At 40.7% G+C, this 15800-nt stretch overlaps 1 long non-coding RNA gene and 1 other non-coding gene across 2 annotated transcripts in view; one reads left to right on the forward strand and one right to left on the reverse strand.

Annotated features, from left to right (window-relative positions):
- The first annotated feature begins 902 nt into the window (after positions 1-902).
- LOC121169578 lies at positions 903-1006 on the forward strand. The gene has a single exon (XR_005885878.1). It is a non-coding gene; the product is annotated as a U6 spliceosomal RNA (small nuclear RNA).
- A 2476-nt stretch (positions 1007-3482) lies between these two features.
- LOC121169542 overlaps positions 3483-15800 on the reverse strand; it is a 39641-nt gene continuing 27323 nt past the window's right edge. The window contains exon 4 of the long non-coding RNA XR_005885854.1: positions 3483-3555. This is a non-coding gene — a long non-coding RNA (uncharacterized LOC121169542). The remainder of the gene's footprint in view (positions 3556-15800) is intronic.

The following is a 15800-nucleotide window of genomic DNA, read 5'->3' on the forward strand; positions in this document are numbered from 1 at the left end:
AATGGCAGGACTAAATCACTGCCAATATTAACCCTAACACAAATCAAAAGACAGAATGGATTAAATCAAATCAAATAGCAGAATAGATTAAAAATCAGGACCTTGTGCCTACAGGATCATTTACCTACAGGAAACACATCTGACCAACAAAGATACATAGAAGCTGAAAGTGAAAGGAGGCAAAAGGACATTCCAGGATAATGGAAAGAAAAAAAAAATGACCTGGTGTGGCAATTATAATACCAGATATGAACATGCTTTTTTTTTTCCATGTGAAAGCATTAAAAAAAAACATGAATATGGACACCACAAAATGATAAAGGTATCTATCTAACAAGTAATGATAATAAATGTATAGGCACCAAATGCCAGGGTACCTAGCTACATGAAAAACTGTTGACAGATCTAAGGGAGATATAGATGCCAATACAATAATAATGGGGGGACACAAACATCCCATTAACATCAATAGAGAAATTAACAAAACAGAAACTCAACAATGAAACAACAGAACACACCCAAACAATTAAACAAATGGACTTAAATAATATCTACAGAACCTTTCATCCTACAGATGAAGAATACACTTTTTCATCAGTACATGAAACCTTCCCCAGAACTGATTACATGATAGGCCTCAAAACAAGCCTCAGCAACTTTGAAAAGATCAGAATCATACCATGCATGTTCTGAGACTATCATGGACTGAAACTGAAAACCAACAAATCAAATATCACAGAAGATATGCAAACGCCTGGAGACTGAACAACATGCTGTTAAATAAATTATAGATTATAGAGGAAATTTAAAAAAAAAAAACTGCTCAAATGAATAAAGGCATCAGCACAACATATCAAAACTTGTGAGATATAGTCAAGGCAGTTTTAAGAGGAAAGTTTATTATGCTCATTTTGGCAGCACATATGCTGAAACTGGAACGATACAGAGATTAACATAGCCTCTGTGCAAAGATGACACACAAATTCATGAAGCTCTCCATATTAGCAAAAAAAAGAGGAAAATTTGCTGTAAATATTGCCTTGTCAAGAAACTAGAAAGGCATCACATAAACAAGCTAAACATACATCTGAAGCAGCAAGAAAAACAACACTAAAATAATCCAAAGATCAACAGGAAAAAAGAAATAATCAAGATAAGGGAGCAAATAGGCCAAATAGAAACCAAAAGAATAATACATAATATCAATGAATCAAAGAGTTGGTTCTTTGAGAAAATCAACAAAATAGATCCCCCACTAGCCCAACTAATCAAAAATGGAAGGAGAAGATATGGATCCACAGGATAGGAGATGAAAGAGGAAATATAATAAATGATACTTCAAACATACATAGAATAATCAGGAACTATTGCAACCAACTATAAGCCAACATTTCAGAAGAAATGGATAGATTTTGAGGTACATACAAGCTATCAAAATTGAATTATGAGGCAATTAAAATATAAATAGACCAGTAATCAGGATGGAGATAGATTCAGTAATTAAATCCTTCCCATCAAAGAAAACCCTGATAGAATGGCTTTACTGTTGAATTCTACCAAATTTTCCAAGAAGAATTTACCCCAATCCTCCACATGCTAATCAAAAAAAAAAAAATAGGAAGAGGAGATAATCCTTCCAAACTATTTTAATGCAGCCAACATCACCTTAATACAAAAGCCAGATAAAGACATAACAGATAAAGAGAACTGCACACCAATATCCCTCATGAACACAGACACAAAAATCCTTAACAAAGTATTAGCCAATAGAATCTAGCAATTCATCAGATAGATCACTACCTGGACCAGGTGGGATTCATCCCTGGCATTTAGGGATGGTTTAACATATGTAAAACAATAAATGAGATTCACCACATAAACAAATTAAAGAATAAAAACCTTGTAATAAAAATAAATAAATCTTTTAAAAAAAGCGGGGGGCAGCAGAGTGACCTAGTGGCTACAGTCCTCACCTTGAATGCGCCTGGGATCCCATATGGGTGCTGGTTCTAGTGGTTCTAGTCCCAGCAGCTCCACTTCCCATCCAGCTCCCTGCTTGTGGCCTGGAAAAGCAGTCAATGATGGCCCAGTGCTCTTGAATCCTGCACCCATGTGGGAGAGCTGGAAGAGGTTCCTGGCTCCTAGCTCCGGATTGACACAACACCGGCCATTGTACTCACTTGGGGAGTGAATCATTGGATGGAAGATCTTCCACTCTATCTCTCCTCCTCTCTGTATATCTGACTTTGTAATAAAAATAAATAAATCTTTAAAAATAAGAATAAAAACCATATGATCATCTCAAGAGATGCAGAGAAGGTATTTGACAAACTCCAACACTACTTCATGCTAAAAAAGAAAAAAAAAATCCTAATTAAGAAAAGCATAGAAGGAACATTCCATAACACAGTGAAAGTAATATGTAAAAATACAAATGCCAGCATTATACTAAATGGGGAAAGACTGGAAGCTTTTCTACTAAGGTCTGGAACTAGACAAGGATGTCCACTTTCACCACTAGAGACCATTATGTTCAGTGGAATTAAGCCAATCTCAAAAGAACAATATCTTATGTTCTCTCTGATATAAGGCAAACTTCACGCAAAATATAAGATCAACAGATAGACAGCCAAACATGTGTATGCATGTATTCTCACAGATGGACTGTGTACTGGACACTAGCATACTGGGAAATGGAGATATATTGCAGCAGGCATCTTACCTCCCAAATAAAAGGAGAACCTCCCAATGAAACTATAAAACATACCTCGACAACAAGATACCAGACTATCTACCATTGTCTAAACCTGCAATGCCACTTAAATAAAAGAGTGTTAGATTTGTGACTTTTGAATTTTATGGTACAATTCCACAGGGTCTGGGATTTCCCTCCCCCAAAACTCCCACCTCCTGACTGATTTTCCCCATATTATTACCATAGTATAGCTCTTCATAAGCAGTCATAAGTCCATCAGTTTGTTATTTAAGTGTGCCCTGACATTGCTGATATAGGCAATGTCAGACAGTCCAGCGTCCCATCATCTGAATATGTCCAACAGTTTCATTGGGAGTCCATCTTTGATTTGGAAGTAGAGATGCATACTGCATTGTATCTTCACAGCTGAATATGATAGTCTCTATATGTATATCACTATATATCCCCTTAAATGAGAAGGCATGAAGCAAAGTCAGCAATAGGTATGAAGTTAAAACAAAAAAGTTCCTAGCACCCTGGAGTTGAAAAATGTGACACTGAATAATCAATGCATGGGTGAAATAAAAAGAAAACACAAAAGCCTCTTGGGAAAAATGATGCCACTGTGTAATCCATGAGCCAGTGATGAATTCTACAAGAGAAAAGAAACTATTTGAAAGAAATGGAAATAACAACAAAAACATCAAAGCACATGGAATGCAGCAAAAACAGTATAGAAAGTGTTATTGATCTTAACAATTTGCCTAGAGACTGCCTTATCATCTCTCTTGATTAGACACTTCATGGAGCTTAGAGCCTTGCTGGATGGAATGGAGTGGAGTTCTGGACCTAATGCTGGGCTGTGGGGAAATGAGGAATGAGAAGACATGAAGTTAGTCAGCCCATTAAAAGACTTGAAAAGTATAGAGTAATCCTAAAACCAGAGGAATACCTATAAGGAAACTTCAGGTTATTTTATACGTCACCCACCACTCTTACCTAGGGATCCAGGGATGCAAATCTTTCTCATTCTACAGTGTCAGCAGGCACTCCTCAGAGTGACAGATGGGGAAAACATAACCATAACTATTCCAAAATTCTACAATGGGAGAGCTGAGGAGTTTATCCTCTGACATATGAAGATGGGAAACCTGAGACCCAATCAAAATCACATGATGGTTTAATCATAAAGGTTTAGTTTTCCTTACTCCCAGCCCAACCTTCTTTCCGCTACATCCCAAAGATGCATATTTCGGGCCCGGCGCGGTGGCGCAAGTGGTTAAAGGTCCTCGCCTTGCACGCCCGGGATCCCATATAGGCGCCGGTTCTAATCCCAGCAGCCCCGCTTCCCTTCCAGCTCCCTGCCAGTGGCCTGGGAAAGCAGTCGAGGACGGCCCAAAGCTTTGGGACCCTGCACCCGCGTGGGAGACCTGGAAGAGGCTCCTGGCTTCGGATTGGCATAGTATCGGCCCGTTGCGCTCACTTGGGGAGTGAATCATCGGACAGAAGATCTTCCTCTCTGTCTCTCCTCTCTGTATATCCGCCTTTCCAATGAATAAAAAAAAATAAAAAAATAAAAAAAATAAATCTTTAAAGATGCATATTTCAACATCCACAGTCTGAAGATGGCTTTATGGCAGTCCAATTTCCATGCATGTCTTGGACAACCAAGTTTATTTATCTCATTTAGCTTTAAAAATTCAGATTTATAGATATGGATAAAGAGGGAGTAGGGAGACTTCAGCAGTCACCACACAATAAATTGCTGTTCCTTTCAAAACTGGATTCACTTGGTCATTTGAAAAATAAAGGAAATACCTACAAATGCAACCACACCACAAAGTGTGCTATATTTAGCACATTTCAGTAGCATTTTAATATCAAAATTCCAATATTTCCCCGTTGCTATGGTTATAGCATCTGGTTAAACCAGAGTTCAGCAGCTGTGAGCAAAGCTAACCGTGCTTCCAGCCAACTTTGTGCTTTGTTCTTATGCAGGCGGAGGAAAATGGTAGCAAATAGTCACATTTTCTCTTACTCCCTCACAAAAGCACTGCCTCCTAACTAGTTTCGGTTACACAGCATCCTAACTCCCTATCTGGCACCAATACAACTAGATTCCTAAGTCTAAAAGCATTGACTTGATGATGCAATCAACTCAAGTTCTATAACTGGGAGTTATGTGTTCACAACATGCTAGTGTGCCAAAACTGTCATCTGTCTAGAATAGGTGGATGCTTGTGTGTTGATTACATTTGCAAACATACATTAGAAGATTCCTGAATAGAAAAAAATAGTTTTTTAAATCCAGTCATCACTTTGGTCTATGTGTCTTTCAGTTTGTTACTTTCCATTTTGATATCCTTTTATTTAAGCTTCTTTTTTTAAACTTGCTTTCACTAGTTGTCTTAGGCAGACTTTTTAAACTTCTCTTACACAACCTTCTGTTTCTTTGAATAGTGATGTGGTCTCTAAATGTTATCCTGAAAAATTATGGCTCATAATAAATATACATGACAGAGAATTTTCAAGGTTCTGGCAATACAATCAATACAGTATAAATTATGGCATGGGTTTGTAATAACATGCTACCTTATAGGGTGGATAGAAAAGAGCCATACATATTTTTAAGGAACATTTTAGCAGGTTCCTTATGGTCCTTTCTCTCAAATGTTAACTTTCTCCTCTGGTTTTCAGTGTACTATGGGTATATGCATTCCGGAAAATAAGATTTCTGTCCAAGTTTAGACAAACACTTTTAAACAAACCATGCATTCATACATACCTGTTCTTGTTTCATTAATGCGTAATGAAATTAAAGGATACTCCTTGTAAAGAAATAGATCAGATTATAGTACACTAGTAACAAAAGCATATTCCCCAAAAGAAATCTGACTTCTCTGTTCTGGAGTGTGATGCTCTCATAATTGCCTGCTATGCATTGATTATGGTTAAAACAAAATGAAGGAAGGAAAGAAGAGAAAGAAAGAAAATGACTGTGGAATTTATACTCTGACCCCAGCTGTAGACAACTACCTAAGTTTTCTTGCACCTAGGCAAGTGTTACACTGCTGAGAGAAAAAGCAGCCAGTAGCTGATGGACATTTTGGGCCTGATTAATGCCAAATTTGTGTTAAATATACCAGTGTGCAAGAATAGTTGCCTGTTCTTTTTTTTTTTTTAAGATAAATGTGCAAGACGGGGAACACTTGACTGGGACACACCACCCTGGAAACCCAGGTGGGGAGAGAGGGTGCAAATTACCCAGGGAAGGGGGTCTAGGGACACATTGCAGTAGGAGCAACTGAGGGTATGTTTGACAGGAGAGGAATAACTCTGGAATCATCCACAGACCAGGCTACCTCACTCACGTATAGGTGAGGGAGCTGAGATGCAGTGAATTAGAGGAGGAAACCAAAGGACATGGCTGGTTCAGGCCAAGGCACCCGCCCTTGTGGGAGACATGGACTAGACTAAATAGCATCAGCAGTCACCCACTGGAGCATGCAAAAGCTGAGGCTGTGGGGCATATCTAGCTGTTCTGAGTCAGTTACCCATCTACAACTGTCAGAGCAGGGTGTGGGCTATGGCAGACTGTGCAACAGCACCTACCAGAATACAAGAGAACTGGATATGGGGGTATATTCTGTAAGGAACTTGGGGGTGACCTCTGTGGGGCTGCAGCATCTGCTGGAGTTTGCACAGAGAGCTGGTGATGGTGATTGTGACTGACCAAGCCAGTCTGGAATACAGAACTCACCTGGCATGAACCCACCTGACACTTGTGGGAGCTGAGAGAAGTCTGGAAGGAGCCAGACCGCTGCACCTGCCTGCACATGCAAAAGCCAGGATTGAGGGCAGACCATGCTAAATAGGACTGTTAAAACCCACATGTGTAAGATCCCGGGCTGGAAGCAGACCTGGTAGGGGATCTTGGAGAACTCCCTTACCAGGTTTCAACTTCCACTAGAGAGCACGGGAACCAGGGCTGAGGGTGAGTTAGGTTGGGCAAAATCAGAGTTCGTATGGGTCAGATCAGGGGATGGCAGCCCCTATTGGGACACACAAGAGTCAGGACATGCTGTGTATCATACCCAGTTGGGCTAGGCTGCTACATCCACCACTGTGAGCCGGGACTGCAAGTGGGCCATGCCAGGCTGAGTTGAAGAACCTGCCAGCATGCAGAAAACCCAGGGCTGAGAATAGGCCTGGTAGGGTAACTCTGGGGACTTCCCTGATTGGATGCAGCTCTAGCTGATGAGTATGAGAGCTGGGGTTGTGGGAGGACCAAGATGGGGAAGACTATGGCACCTATTGGCATGCATGTGGGCCGGGTCTGAAAACAGGACAGGCTGGACTAGGCTCCAGTGTCCGCTGGTTCTTGCAAGAGCCAGAATGGGTGTGAGGAATCAGTCAATCTAGGCCGCAGCACCCTCAGGGTCACATGAGAGCCAGGTTTCGGGGTATGCCAAGCTGGGCTAAGCTGTAGCACCCATTGGTGAGAGCGGGAATGGATGCAGACAATTTCGACTTGGCAGCAGAATATGATGGCATGCACAAGACCCGTGAGAGTAGGATTGGTAGGGGAACTTCAGGGACTCTGTTACTGGATTGATTGCTAATTCCACTTGAAAGCATAGCGCTGAGACTGGGAATGTGCCAGTCTGTGGACAGGCCAGGATGGTCTCGGCTGCCACAACCACTGGCACATGTAAGAGCCCAAATGGGTGCAGACCAGCCAGATTGACCAAAATATTAGTTGGCAAGTGCCAAGACTGGGTGTGAGTCATCTCAGGCATAATCACAGTGCCCCTGGAAGGTGCAGGATCCAGGACTGGGAGCATACCTGGCATGGGAACTATGGGCATTTCCCTGCTAGGCTGTCTTACCACTGGTGAGCACGAGAATGAGAGTTGAAAATGGGTCAAACTGGACAAGGAAGTGACAGCTGACAGCATTTATGATGGCCAGGTCTGGTGGCCTAGTACAGCTAAGCTAAGCTGCAGCACCCATGGGTGTGAACAAGAGCCAGACTGAATTTGGTCTAGGCCAGACTAAGCCACAACAGAGGCTATCATGTACAAAAACAGGGCTGGGGGCAGGCCTGGTGGTGGTTATTGGAGGCTGGCCCAACCAGGCCATTGCATCACTGGTGTACTACAGGACCAGGTTTGGGATGGGCTGAAGCATCCATCCATTCATGAGAGATATCAGGCTGGGGTGGAACTGACCAAACCGTATCCAATGGTATGTGCATTGGCTGGTGCAGGTGACAGACAAAACCTGACCCTTCCCTGGCTGGAACACATCAAATCTAAAGCCACCCGAGGTGAGGTTTCTTGGAGGACTGCCCAAACAAGACTACTGGACTCAAACTCCAGACTAAAGGAAAATCACAGGATATGTAGTCTGACCTTGTAGTACATGTGTCAGGACTGGGCCTCCTCAGTTGCTGATGCCTGTGCAGTGGACAGTATGCCCAGATGCACACAGGGAACATGACAGCCAGTTCACCTAGGCCAGCAGAGAGACATCAAGTACCTTATCGGAGGACAGAAAGCAGAGCAGGTTGAAACATTCTCCTGGCCAAACTTTGCAGTATGTCCCTGGATCTATGGATGCACTAAGATGGACTTTGTCAACTAATAGACCTTGGAAAGATTTTCTCAACCCTGGAGTAATGAAACCAACAACTTCTCAGATCTATCAAAACCACACAAATTACATCTTCAGAATATGCTTTCCTGCATCAGATTCTCTCATCAATTACTATCCCCTATCCCTTGATGCTGATGTAGTTTTTTTTTAAAGATTTATTTTTTATTATTTTTTCATTGAAAGGCGGATATACAGAGAGGAGAGACAGAGAGGAAGATCTTCTGTCCGATGATTCACTCCCCAAGTGAGCGCAACGGGCCGATACTATGCCAATCCGAAGCCAGGAGCCTCTTCCGGGTCTCCCACGCGGGTGCAGGGTCCCAAAGCTTTGGGCCGTCCTCGACTGCTTTCCCAGGCCACTGGCAGGGAGCTGGAAGGGAAGTGGGGCTGCCGGGATTAGAACCGGCGCCCATACGGGATCCTGGGCGTGCAAGGCGAGGACCTTTAACCACTTGCGCCACCGCGCCGGGCCCGCTGATGTAGTTTTTTAAAAAAGAACATTTGTTCCATACAACTTCCTCCACACATGACCTCTGCTTCCAGACGAAAGATGGATTCCCAATGAAACTGTTGGACATGTGTAGACAATGGGATGCTGGACTGTCTGGCATTGTCTGTATCAACAATGTCGGGGTACACTTAAATAAGAGACTGATAGAATTATGATTCCTTAAGCAGGACTACACCATTGTAGTAAAACAAGGAAAATCTGTCAGGGGGTGGGAGTTTGGGGGGGGGGAATCCCAGTCTATATAGAATAGGACCACATAATTCAAAATTTAAAATAAAAAAACATAATATTTAAAATATAAAAAAAGAACTCATGTGTTGTGCTATAATTAGTGTGGACTGTAAGATATAACTGGGATTAACGACTCTACTTTTCAGCATCAAGAAATTAACTAGTGACATTGCAGATTCCCCATATACATGGCTCTGGAAGTCCTTCAGATACAGAACAAAAGTTGCACAAGGGTCATCCTCACACAATATCAGTGGCTCATTTTCATCATTGTGCATTTTATTTGGAATCCTTCAGTGGCATAAGGATCTAGACTCATAGAAAATGTGCTATCATGATCTTATCAGGGTCTACACATATGTGAAAACTGAAGATTAAGAGAATCAAAATGGTGGAATAGGGTAAGGACACATTTATACAGATGGAGAAACATTTAATCAGGATGAAGCAGAGAGTACATATTTCAGGAAATAGAAGACAGAACAACAGCAGAGGGGTACCTGGAGACTTGACAGACACAGGAAAGCAGCAGACACAATGGTCTGGTGTTGCAGTGACTGATATTCCAGCAGCACTCAGCTAACAGCAATCTGAACTCCACCAGCAACCAGGTGGGAAGGGACTTTCACTGGGAGCTTGGGAGGAGAACCCAGACAAAGAATTGTCTGTCCTGCTGGTCTGTTTGATTTGACCAGGAGCAGAGACAGAGTGGGGGATCCCAGATGGGCAATGCGAGGACAGGGTGGATTTCACAGCCCAGTCAGCCCCTAGAGCTGAATTGGGTGCCATTTTGCATAAGGAGGCAAAGGCTAGGGAAAGGACTGAGCATACACTGAGCTGTGAGTGAGCTTATTTCTGACTCAGTGAACTGCAGCAAGGCAGCATTCTACAGGTTACACCAAAGACAGGTTTGAGTAGCCTTCAGACCTGATGGCCAGCAGATCAAGAACTCTAGTAGTGGTACATCAGGAGCCATTTTGTACAATGTGGCAATAGCTTTAGGACTGCTGGGGACAACCGTGAACTGCACATGTGCTGAGCTCACAAAAACTCACTGAGTTCCATGGATTGCACTGGTCCCGCAGGAAAATAATACCGACTGTGGCATCATATGGGTCAAAAGAGGTCCGTGGGACCCAGACCTAATGGAAAACAGGTTCCTGCAAGATCAGCACCACCAATAACCTAGCTATATAGGACACCTGTTATCTTCCTAATCCTGGGACCTGTGCCAACTGGAAGAGGGAGAAAGGTTGCAGAGACAACAGTGCAGCCTCAGCATGATATCACAGGAGGTGGAGAGTGGTGAGCCAGGAGCTGGCACTATGAAGTTCTTGGTGGAAAACTAACATAGGAACCCAGGCCTGGAACTTACTGGAGGGAGTGGCACAACTGGATGCAAGCAAAGAGCTGTGTACCAACTGTAATAAGTAAAATCAAACTGTAGACCTGTGGGTGACACAGCTTAGAAACCTGCCCCAAGGAGAAGACTCTGCTAACCAGAAGTACAATGATCAAGAGCAAAAGAAGCGACAAAGGCACAATGAATATTACTGAAAACTCCCCTGCAAAGGGGCAAAAACCCTATGCTAACCTCAGAGTTAACTAAGGAATACATCAAGAAAAAGGGGGACTCAGAATTCAGAAAACTCATTTTAACGCCTCTGATCAACAATGAGAAGCACATACAAGAGTTCAAAGAATTCAAGGAATATTTTACACAAGCAATAGCCTCAATAAAGCACATTAAGGCTCACATATCAGAAATTAAGAACACAGTAGAGCAAATTAACAGTACAATGGAGAGTCTCCAAGGTAGAATGAAACAAGCAGAAGAAAAAAACCTCAGAATTGGAAGATATTTCTTGTAATCAGGGGAAGCAAACAGAAAGTTGAAAGCAGAGCTGGATCAGGCCCCCCCAAAAAATATTCAAGAATTGAAAGACACTATTAAGAGGCCTAACATAAGTGTTATGGGAATCCCAGAAGGTGCAGAAAGAGAAACTGGTTTTACAAATATATTTAATGAAATAATAAAGGAAAATTTCCCTAAACTAGAGAAAGAATTGGGAAACATCCAGGAGGGGCACAGAACTCTCAAGAGGGTTTACCAAAAGCAGTCTTCACCATGACACATGATAATCAAGCTCTCTTCAATCAGACATAGGGGAAAAAATCCTTAAAAGTGCATGTGAAAAAAAGCAATTGACATATAAAGGAATGCCAATTGAACTCATAGGAGATCTCTCACAGGAAACTCTAAGGGCAAGAAGAGAATGGAGTGACATATTCCAGATTCTAGAAGAAAAAAAAAAATGTAGGCCCAGGATAACATAGCCAGCAAAACTTTCTTTTGTCTTTGAAAATGAAATAAAATTCTTCCACAGTAAAGAAAAGCTAAAAGAATTTGCCTCTTTCAAACTTGCCCTACAAATGATACTTCAAGATGTTCTCTTGACAGACAAGAGGAATAGCACCTACCAAAACCAAAGGCAAATTGGAAGAACATCCCAGTAAAATGACAACAGAAGTCTAAATCAATGAACAACCCATTCCTAAAATGGTAGGACCAAATTACCACCCATACATAATTAATCCTGAATGTAAATGGCTTAACTGGATTAAAAAACAAAACCCATCTGTTTATTGTCTAGAAGAGACACATTTCACCAACAAAGATCAGCTATTTCATGGGTTTTGTTGTTTTCTGTTAGTTTCATCTCTTCAAAAAAACTTTCTTCTGAGTAAATTCTTTAATGAATCATAGATCATACAGTAGCATCATTTGCTGCAAGAAGGTTCTTGATTTTCATTTCCTCAGCTACACGTTAGTCATTTAGTAGCATGTTATTTAACTTCTTGGTGTTGTTAATTTCTTTTTTCTTCCTGATGTTGATTTGGTTTTTGGCTTTTCATTTAAGGGGATGTACAGTAGCTGTGTAATGGAGACTGTCATATCTAGTAACATGTCATTTAACTTCATGGCATCGTAAATTTCTATTTTTCTTCCTGTTGTAGATTTCATATTGTGACTTTTCATTTAAGGGGATGTACAGTAACTGTGAAATGAGGACTAACATATCCAGATGTGAGGATACGATGTAGTATGCATCTCCACTTCCAGACAAAGATGAACTTTCAATGAAACTGTTTACTAGATCTTGACAATAGGATGCTGGACTCTCTGCCATTGTCCATGCCAGCAATGATCGACATATGACTGAGTATGAAGAACTATATTTCAGTAATGATATAGGGGAACTAGGTTGCAGGTAATTGGGGATGGGATAAGAGAAATCCCAGGAGCCTATAGAACGGTATCATAAAAATGACAATAATAATAATAAAATGTAAAATGTGAAAAAAAAGAAAACTGTAGATTAGCACTGTACTTGCTAGTCAAATAAAGAAACTCCACTGTGTGCTTGTACGTGGTATCTCTAACACATTAGAATCCTAGCTACAGTTCCCTCTTTCTAATACTTGTAAAGCGATATATACAGCACTAACAGTAGAAATTTTGATATTTAATTTCTATTCAGACTGTTTTTATATGAGCAAATTACACCAGTTTTATCACATAATAATATGCACTACCAGCCAGTAACTCACCTCTTATTCTTAGTGTCTTAACATCCACTCACTGTAACCAACTTACTAACTATACAAATCCTTACATATAATGGGAAATTATTCCCAATGTTGTGCATATCAATTCAAAGCTCAGAAGCCAAAAAAGTGCTAAATCTTTGGTGAATGTATCATGTGCTTTGGAAATCATTTTTCAAAATGCATAAGAACTTTCTCATATAACTTCATAACTTTTGAAATGTATTTCAGAATAAAACACAATGTGTCCATACTGAGTAGAGAGAAGTTGGCCAAAGAACGTCCTTTATTAGCTACTTGTTACTAGCATCTCAAGTTAAAGAAATACATGTATAAAACACTGAATTGGGAAACAAAGCCTTAGATTAGTTTTGCATTGTGTGGGACACTGGCTATATCCCTTTCCTCTTCAAAACTCAATCTCCCCAGCCTATGATTTTCTAACATTTTCATCGTGAAAATCATGGTGAGGATCACTCACGGTATTTGTTGTCCATGCTTATGGGAGCACTATAAGATTAACTGATGTACAACACAAGCTCATGAAGCTGTGTTACCAGACTGGCCTTTATCATTGAATTCTCAAATGCTTCCATATTTGATCCCTTCTTAAATTGCATTTAAGCTGAAGTGGCCTTCCTTTACCTCCTTGAACATATATGGGTCAATAACAAGAAGCAAAAGAAACTGACACATTTTGCTCCAAGGAAAGTCTCCTGAGCCCTCGCAAATGATGGGTAGATTTTAAAAAAATGAAATTTGGTGATTACTGAAGGAATGTCAAATGTTCATGCTAGACAAGTGCAGATATGGCAGTAAATGACAATTGCTATAAAACATATGAAGTTTTTATAGTGCTGAAGGATTTGACGTGGCTGTGTGGCCTCAGGAAGTTTAACCTAGGGCCAAATAGTGGAAGAAATTAGTGAAAGGATTTTGGTGTGGCCTAAAGAAAAGCTAATACAGCCAACTGAAAGTAAAATAAACACTCTGCTGAAGGAGGCATTTAAAGAAGCTAGACAACCAGTTGGTAGAGCTACCATCAAATGTACTCAGCCAAGGCTGACTAATGTTTGAGGGCTCCTTCAACTCCAAAAAATCTATTGGCTCATTTTTACCTTTTCTCCCTCTTATCACTCTGCCAGCTAGAATTAATTGCTTCATTATCTGTATGATGCTAAACACCTCGACACATTGTAATTATGGTGGTGGATTAGGTGAACTGAGTATGTGATCACGTCTTGAAACAAAATGTAAATATACTCTAAATGAATCCTAACCTACAGTGTTTAATCTTTAATGTGACACTGTTGAGTTTGTAAGCTGTTTGGCTTCTTTAATAACACTACTCTGTTGTTTGGTTCCAATTAAATTACTAGATGCTTAGGACGGAAAGGTTTTGTGACTTTTTCTGGGAATCTCAAAACAGTTGCTTACAGCTTCCTACGGAGTAAGATTTCTGTTGTGAAAAATGCAAATAGCTTGCTCATGAAATACAGAGTCTGTATCAAATGAAAAGTCTTAATTTAATTTTTACAAAGCTGGAAAATACAGAATCTAAATAGAAACTAGAAATAATTTCCTCTTACTAAATGATGAGTGCTAATTCTTTCTGTCTCAGATTAAAGTCCTAACAAGTCAGGGTGGCAGGTTCAGAGTAGGTTAGAGGCAGAAAAATGGTGAATCTAGGATAGGGTAGCAGAGAGGTGGACTCCAAAAAAAATGAACTATAGAGTAAAAGTGTGTGGAAAAGGAGTAGAGGATATGCAAAAGGACACACAAGCTGGTGGTCAGGGCCAGATGAGAGGCCCTAACACTATACAAATATCTACATTTATATGCTTATGCATACACAGGCTCAGTCTGGAAGGATCCATAAGAAGGTTATGGTAGCAGTGGCCTTGGAAGAAGGGCACTGGGGGAAACAGGATTAGCTACAATAGATGGGCTTACATTTTACTGAATAAAATGCACTTTGTATATTTTATGAATCTGGTTTTACTAAAGCTAAAAGAACATATCAAAAGACAAGTTGGCAAGTGTGAACAGTGAAAATGTTGAATAACTAATACAAGATACTCAGGACCAGAGAACCTTGACCTAAGCTAATAAGGCAGACCACAAAACAAAGTAAGGCTCATGACCTTGACTCTGATTGTGACAGCAGTGCTACCAGATCACAAGACTATATTTGCTCCCTCCCCATCTTTCTGTGAGTAAATCCCAAGAAGGTCTTAGTCTGGATACCTACAGGTATACACTGGCTGGCTAGAAGGTGTTAAAAGGACTCTTGATAATTGTCTTCCTCAGCTCACATTAAGCATATGCTCTTGTAAAAGATCTAATAAAGTTTTCTAAAAGTCTATGCAATAAAAGTTTGAATAATGGTGGTCACTTATGTGTCAAATAACAATACAACCGCATGTTAGTTACAGAAATAAGTCTATATCTATTTATCTATGAGTATGTATCAAATTTGATTGACCCTTCACCTGAAAATTTGAAGACATCCATACTTGTGTTCCAGATTGAGTGGAACCTTAAATGTCATGAAAATCAATTCTATCAGATACCCAAATCCCCTCAATAGCTTCCCTGCCAAATGGCCAACCAACCACTATTTGAGCATTTCCAGAGATGAGGAACTTACTACATAATGAAGCTGACTCATTAAAAAGTTTCCCTGAGATGAATTTACTGGCTCCTAGCTTTAGATCAACCTAGCTCTGCCCATTAGTCATGTGGGAGTGGACCAATGGATACAAAAATCTCTATCTTCTCTCTCTCTCTCTCTCTCTCTCTCTCTCTCTCTGTGTGTGTGTGTGTGTGTGCATGTGTGTGTCCATGTCTGTGTGACTCTGCCTTTCAAGTACTAATAGACATATGAAAAATAGTCAGGCTCCCTAGCCATCAGGGAGATACAAATGAAAACTATGTTGTGGTTCCACCTTTAGTGAGATTTGCCTACATTCATAACTCTACTAACAACACCTGGTGGCGTGATGTGGAAGAAATGTACCCTCCTTCATTGTTGGCGGGAGTGTAGACTAGTAAAACCACTATGGAAGTCATTATGGAGATTGCTAAGAAAACTGA

Source organism: Ochotona curzoniae, unplaced genomic scaffold, assembly GCF_017591425.1.
Source record: "Ochotona curzoniae isolate NIBS_2020 unplaced genomic scaffold, NIBS_Ocur_1.0 scaffold_1852, whole genome shotgun sequence".
NCBI lineage: Eukaryota > Metazoa > Chordata > Mammalia > Lagomorpha > Ochotonidae > Ochotona > Ochotona curzoniae.